The sequence below is a fragment of the Mastomys coucha genome, unplaced genomic scaffold, assembly GCF_008632895.1.
Source record: "Mastomys coucha isolate ucsf_1 unplaced genomic scaffold, UCSF_Mcou_1 pScaffold13, whole genome shotgun sequence".
Lineage (NCBI taxonomy): Eukaryota > Metazoa > Chordata > Mammalia > Rodentia > Muridae > Mastomys > Mastomys coucha.
Window position 1 is genome coordinate 1439837 of NW_022196895.1, and position 6512 is coordinate 1446348.

The window sequence follows — 6512 nt, forward strand, 5'->3', positions numbered from 1 at the left end:
TGTGCCCAACCCCTTACCTGTACAGGTGTCTACTATGAGCCATACCAAGTTTGTGTGTGAGCTCAGGAACACTTGAGCACCTGCTCAAGAGCATCTTCTAGAGATTGTGGCCTTTTGCCTTGTGTTTGTACAATGGGAGGGAGGTTGATGTGGCAGCAGTTGATAAAGTCCAAGGTAAGGTCAAGTTAGAAATGAGACAGGGACAAACACCATTCCACTTGGTAAAGTCTTGAAGAATCTCTGAAATTCCATTTACTGATTTTGTCCCAAGTTAATCAGCTATGACAAAATAACCAAGAACACTAACTTAAAAGAAGAAAGGGTTTTTGTTTGTTTGTTTGTTTCGTTTTTTTGTTTTTGAGTTTTTTTGTTTTGTTTTGTTTTGGTTTGGTTTTTTGCTTTACTGTTTCTAGGGGTTTGTTTGTTGTTTTCAAGACAAAGTTGCTTTGTGTAGTATTAGTATTGACTGTCCTAGAACTAGCTTTGTAGACTAGACTGGCCTCAAACTCACAGAGATCCATCTGCCTCTGCCTCTGCCTCCTGAGTGCTGAGATCAAACCACCACCAACAATCCAGTTTCAAGGTTTTTAGTCCATAAAAATGCATTGGCTTGCTCCACTGCTGTTGGGATACTGGCAAGGCTAAATAACAGAGAGTGCCTGGTGTCAAAAAGATACTTACTCGTGTGGGCCAGGAACAACAAGATAAAGAGGAGGATCCCAGATAGAGTGAGCAGAGCATCCCCTTTCAAGAGCACCCCTGCCTAACTTCCGCTCTTTGAGTCCCACTTCCTAAAAGGCTCCAACAGTGCCAACAGTGCCCCAGGCTCCAGAACAGCCTTAAATACACAGATCTTTGGCGGACATTTAAGAACCAGACTGTAACACGCTCCCTCTCCCTAATTATCACCAGCCACCTACAGTCAGCCAAATGTTCTTTCGTAGGATTCCTAGGCCAAACACAAGCATCTCCAGCCCACAGCTTACACAGTTCATGCTGGGATTGGAACTCTCCCCAGGCCTTGGGCAAATGTTCACGGCTGGACACATACTTTTCCCATGGAAGTTAAAAAAAAAAAAAAGTGCTGACATCTGTCACAGGCTGGGATCCGTTCAGATATCTCTCCACATTGCTACACCACAGCAGCAAGTGCCTTTGTTGTTTGTTTGTTAATTTTATAAACTTCATTATGAAAAAAAATTGCAAATAAGTAACACCATGCATGAAAATTAACCAGAACCAAGTCTATCTGACTAAATACAGTTAGAATAGGCATCCAGACCAAAAGCTTTAGAGCTTTGTACCATATTTTAAACTTCTGGTATCAAATATATTTTATGCACTGACCCAAGACCCACCACCAAAACCAAACATCCATGACAGAATTATAAGCAGGAAAATAATTAACCTTATATCACAACTCGTGCCCATCCTTCCTGTTCTCTTGTATTAGCCTTTCTTGTTCTCTTGTCTTCACATCACTCTGTACTCGAATGTACAATTGTTTAACATATAAACATATGAAAGATGTATGCAGTAAATTGCTTTCTGAGAGTATGTGACCCCACTCATTCATTATACATTCTAAATCCACCCTTTATTCCAAAAGGCTTTAAACTTCATTTTTCTTTAGAGCTGAATAGTATTCATATATATATTATTCATATATATACACATATATATATTCATTAAAAATTTTCATTATCAATTCATCTGCTGGTGGACAACTAGATTCCTTGCTATAGTGAATAAAGCAGCAATAAACATGGAAGTGTTAATATTCCTATTGTAGGGTCTGGCATTCTTACATACATGCACAGGCATAAAACATCTAGGTCATAGGGTTGTTATTCTACTTTCAATTATCTTTTCTTTTCTTTTTCTCTGTCTGTCTCTCTGTCTGTCTCTGTCTCTCTTTCTCTGTCTGTCTCTGTCTCTGTCTCTGTCTCTCTCTCTCTTTCTCTCTCTCTCCATGATTTCTCTGTGTAGCCCAGACTGGCTTTAAACTCAAAGACCTACATGCCTCTGCCTCCTAAGTGCTGGGATTAAAAGTGTGCATCACCATTTCCGGGTCTATTTTCAATTTTTAAATAAGTCTCCAAGATGACATTCTCAATGGATCCCCTACCAACTGTGAATAAGTGTTTTCTCTCCAGTGTGTGTCAATGTTGCTGATGACAGCCGCTCTGACTGGGGTGACGTCATAATAACTCACACTGGTCTTATTTTGCATTTCCAAAGACTAGTGTCTTAGTTACCTTTCTGTTGCTGTGAGAAAACACCATGACCAAGGCAACTTATAAAAGAAAGTCTTGAATTGGGAACATACATTTCAGGGGATTAGGGCCCATGAGCATCGTGGCAATCAGGTATGGTTCTGGAGCAGTAGCTGAGAGCTCACATCCTGGGACAGCCAAGAGGCAGAGAGAGACACTGCGGATGATTTGAATCTTCCAAAACCTCAAAGCCCACCTCCAGCGACACACCTCCCCTGAATCCTTCTCAAACATTTGGCTTTCCTGTAGTCCCATCTGTTGATGCTTGGGGTTTGTTCCTCTGTTATCCGCGTAAAAATAGAACGGTAAGTGTCTTAAAAATAATGGTACTGTATTAGAAATCGTAAAGGGAAGATGGGTGGGTGGGTGTGTGTGCCAGCCAAGCCCTCATCTATCTTAGTCCTAAGGAGATGCCAAGCTAGGACATCCGAGAGGGAATGGGAGGCAATGTCATCCCACACAAGCCAAGTGCTCATAATCAGGAAGTCTGTCTGCACAAAGCCTCATAGGCCGCATTTTCCTAAGAATTTGTCTTCTCTAAGCTGCTGGGATTTATCCACAGAGGGATTGGACTGAAAATAAACAGGCAGACCTAAGAATCAGCCTTGGTATTTGAGGGTACTCTGGAAATATCAGAAGAGGAACTGAGTGAAGAGATTTACCTACAATTAATATGCCTTTCACAGGCAAAATAATGTCACCTCTCCAAGCTCTCTCAAAGCCTCAACACCAGCTGCTTGGAGGGGTGCAGGAAGAAAGGATGTAGACACCAGGGTACATACAGAGTGCTCATGTCAGGTCTGCCATGGCCTAAGCCACGACAGAAAGAGCAGGGGCGTGCATTCTGTGCGGGGTGGAACCCACTCAGGCAGTCTAACCCTCCCTTGTTGGTGAAACTAGAGGCATTGAGAGCAACAGCTGGGGTAACTGGAATTGTCTAAAAAATTCCAAGCAGGCCAAATGCTTCTAGGGGCCCTACAGAGCGAGATGGAAAAGAATATAAAGTTCCATAGGAAGGAAAGAAGAAGGAAAGAAGGAAGAAAGAAGGGAGGGAAGGGAGGGAGGAAGGGAGGGATCGGAGGGAGGAGGGAAGGGGGAGGGAGGAGGAAGGAAGGAAAGAGAGAAACAGAGAGGGAGGGGGAAAGGAAGAAAGAAAAAGAAAGGGGGGAAAGGAAGAAAGACAGAGAGGGGAAGGGAAGGAAGTGAGGGAAGGGAGTGAGGAAGGGAAAAAGGAAGGAGGGAGGGAAGGGAGTGAGGAAGGGAAGGGAAGGAAGGGAGGGAAGGGAGTGAGGAAGGGAAGGGAAGGAAGGAAGGGAGGGAAGGGAGTGGGGAAGGGAAGAAGGAAGGAAGGAAGGAAAGAAGGAAGGAAGGAAGGAAGGAAAGAAGGAAGGAAGGAAGGAAGGAAGGAAGAAGAGAGGGAGGGGTAGAAAGAAGAAAGGAAGAAAAAGGACATGGAGGAACCTGTGCATTCCAACCATCAGCCCCAAGGTCCAAACTGAGAAAAGTGCTTTTTATCTTACGGATGCTCTGTGCATACACATGGCATGTGGCAAGTGCCTACTTTTGGCTCAGTGGGTCCTGAGATCTTTTTAGGAATTGGATGGATTTAGTCCTCAGCTCCTCAGCACCCCTGCAGCTGCTGGGGAGAGCTGCCTTGTGTCCTAGCTGCTCTGAGCAGCTTGGTCATGCTGCCAACCCTCTGTGACAGCATGCAGCAGGACAGGAGGCCTGTCCCTTCATCCCTGCAGCTGCCATTTGCTTTCTCACTCCACTACTATGTGAGAATCCTGCTGCTTTCTCCTTTCAGCTTTCTAAGGAAAGGGGGGCAATTGTTGAGCACCTACTTGATTCTGGTGTAAGACTGAGCTCACCTCCTCTCATTGCTCCTCACTCTCACTGTCAGGAAGGAAAGCATGTCACCTTCAGTTTACAGAGGAATATGTGTGGGCCCCAGAGACATTGCTCCCTTGGCTGAGTGTCAAGAATGCTCGGCTGAGTTTCAAGGTCAGAACTGCAGCCTGTGCTATCGGGCCTTGCAGTCCTGACCGCCCACACCACTGCCTATGGTCTCCAGCTTTAGTGGCCCTTGGGGCCTCAGCAGGGTGGGGCAGCAGCCTTGTGGGAGTCCCAGTGGGGTCAGGTGTCTTGCTCTAAATCCCCCACACTGTGGTCACTTCCACGTCCCTCACCCAGAGTTTGAGAACTCCATCCAAACCTAGAGTTCTCTTTTCAGGGGTACTTTGAAGCCAGTCCTTCCAAGGATAACAAGAGTTTGGTGAAATGGTAGGGGATCCTTCTTACAGAAGGAGAAGACAGTCAAACACAGTTGTGGGTAGGCAGGGGAGCTGGGGAGGGACAAATAGAAGAGGAAGAGAAAAAAGAGGGGCAGGAGAAAATGGGGAGAAGAAGCTCAGCAAACAGGACAAGAGGAGGAGAGAGAAGGAGGAGGAAACCAGAAAGAAAGTTGGGGAGTTTGGGGCACTGCTAACCAGGGGTTGCTGGTTCTCTTCATCCAGGTGTGATGGCTTTCCCCAGCTGGGGGGCCGGGTAGCAGTGAGGTACATTACAGGACCTGAGCAGCACCTGGAGGCTGTTGGCTCAGGTGACCTACTCCTGAGAGCCGAGACTGGGTCACATGTGAGTCTCAGCCAGTAGCAGAAAAGATCTGTAGGAAGCAGCAACTGATACTGGAGTTTCTTGGGCAGGAAAATTAGATGTCAAATCTAATGAGTCTTTCTTGTTCAACCAGCTGAGCCAGAAGCCGGAGCACTCTTATTTTGAGGGGCCTGGATGCCAGGTGTGAGGGAGATGTTGACTGTAGCTAACAAGGCCATCTCTTTAGGCGAGACCTCAGATGCCTGGTTGAAGAGGAAGCTAAGCATCGAGCATTTTGTAGTGACTAACTCATGAATTGACGTAATAGTGGGTAAAACGACATTTCCATGTGTGTACAGGATACCCATCCTCCCTGTGGGCACTCCATCCATTCCTAACCCCTTCTCACATACAGTTAGCATGGTTTTGCTTTGTTTCGGATACCCTATTATAGCCTGCACATATGACACAGAATGTGACCCAGGGATGCTACCTTGGCTGTCATGGATGGAGCCAAGCCAAGCATTCTGCAATGACATGCTCCAGCCGATTTACTGCCATGTGAAGAGGTGGTTCTCAGCTCATACTAGAACTGGATTCTCTTAGGCTCCTACAGAGTTTCTGACTCTCCATTGCTCTTCTAGAATACATGCTTAATATGTTTTTATGTTCTGGGGAGCAGAGGGAAAGCCTTGCTCAGCTCGAGTTCCTGTGCTGGTTGGAGTCACAAAAAAATAAAAAAATAAAAGATAAAAAAAAAAGATCGCCTTATGTAAAGCACAGCTACTTCCTTTCTAAGGCATGGCTGGAGCCAGCAATGAAAGTGATAGCTGTTGCTGTCACTCAAGTGCAAACTTGGCCAACCCACCAAGCAAACCTCGGGAAGGGTTGTGTACTCCTAGCTGGGTGTTACTTGTCAAATATCACAGAACTATGATACTTAGTCCCAGGACGCAGGATTTTCCATGCTTAGGCAAGTGAGGATGGCTGGTCATCCTAGGCTGAATGCTCCACGGCTATCCATCTGCCCTCTGTTCAGTCCACTCTAGCCAGCAGCTTGTTAGGGTTAAGATTTTCTACAGTAGCACCGGGACCCAGGGGTGTCCCTGGGACACTGTGTTTTGTGTGGCTCTTCTGCCCAGGGTTGATGACTTGCTGTGTTCTTGGTCTCTGCTACTCCAGGAAAGTCCAGGAGCCATCACATCAGCATCCTCTGGGAGCTTGTTAAATATGATGAGTTGCAGACCCTGCCCTCAGTCTGTAGTTTTAACAAGACCCCAGAAGGTTGGGACCAAAGTTGGATAGGCATTGCTCATGGTTCTCCAGAAGGTAAGAAAGTTTCTCCCAACAGAGACATACGTATTCTCATAAAATGAGTGTTCATCTCTGTTAGCTCGTGGACCTGACCCAGGTTAGGATGCTGACCCTCCAAGACTCTGGACACTCTCTAGGGTAGGATCCTGCAGCCTGAAAAGAACAGGCTACACCCTCCTGTGCCTCTCCCTCCGAGACAGAGTTAGGAAGTCCTTCCTGCAGTGCTGTGGCTACTCAGTACCTAACTTACAGTTCAACCCAGTACCTGGCTCCTCCTTGATTAGATGGGCTATCCCACAGTAAATCACACCTGGATCCTCCTTGATT

The 6512-nt window shown here is 46.2% G+C and overlaps 1 long non-coding RNA gene across 2 annotated transcripts in view; it reads left to right on the forward strand.

Annotated features, from left to right (window-relative positions):
- Positions 1–2276: 2276 nt before the first annotated feature.
- The window catches only part of LOC116087521, a 24882-nt gene continuing 20646 nt past the window's right edge, over positions 2277–6512 (forward strand). For both annotated transcript variants that reach the window (XR_004117445.1, XR_004117446.1), the window contains exon 1: positions 2277–2581. This is a non-coding gene — a long non-coding RNA (uncharacterized LOC116087521). The remainder of the gene's footprint in view (positions 2582–6512) is intronic.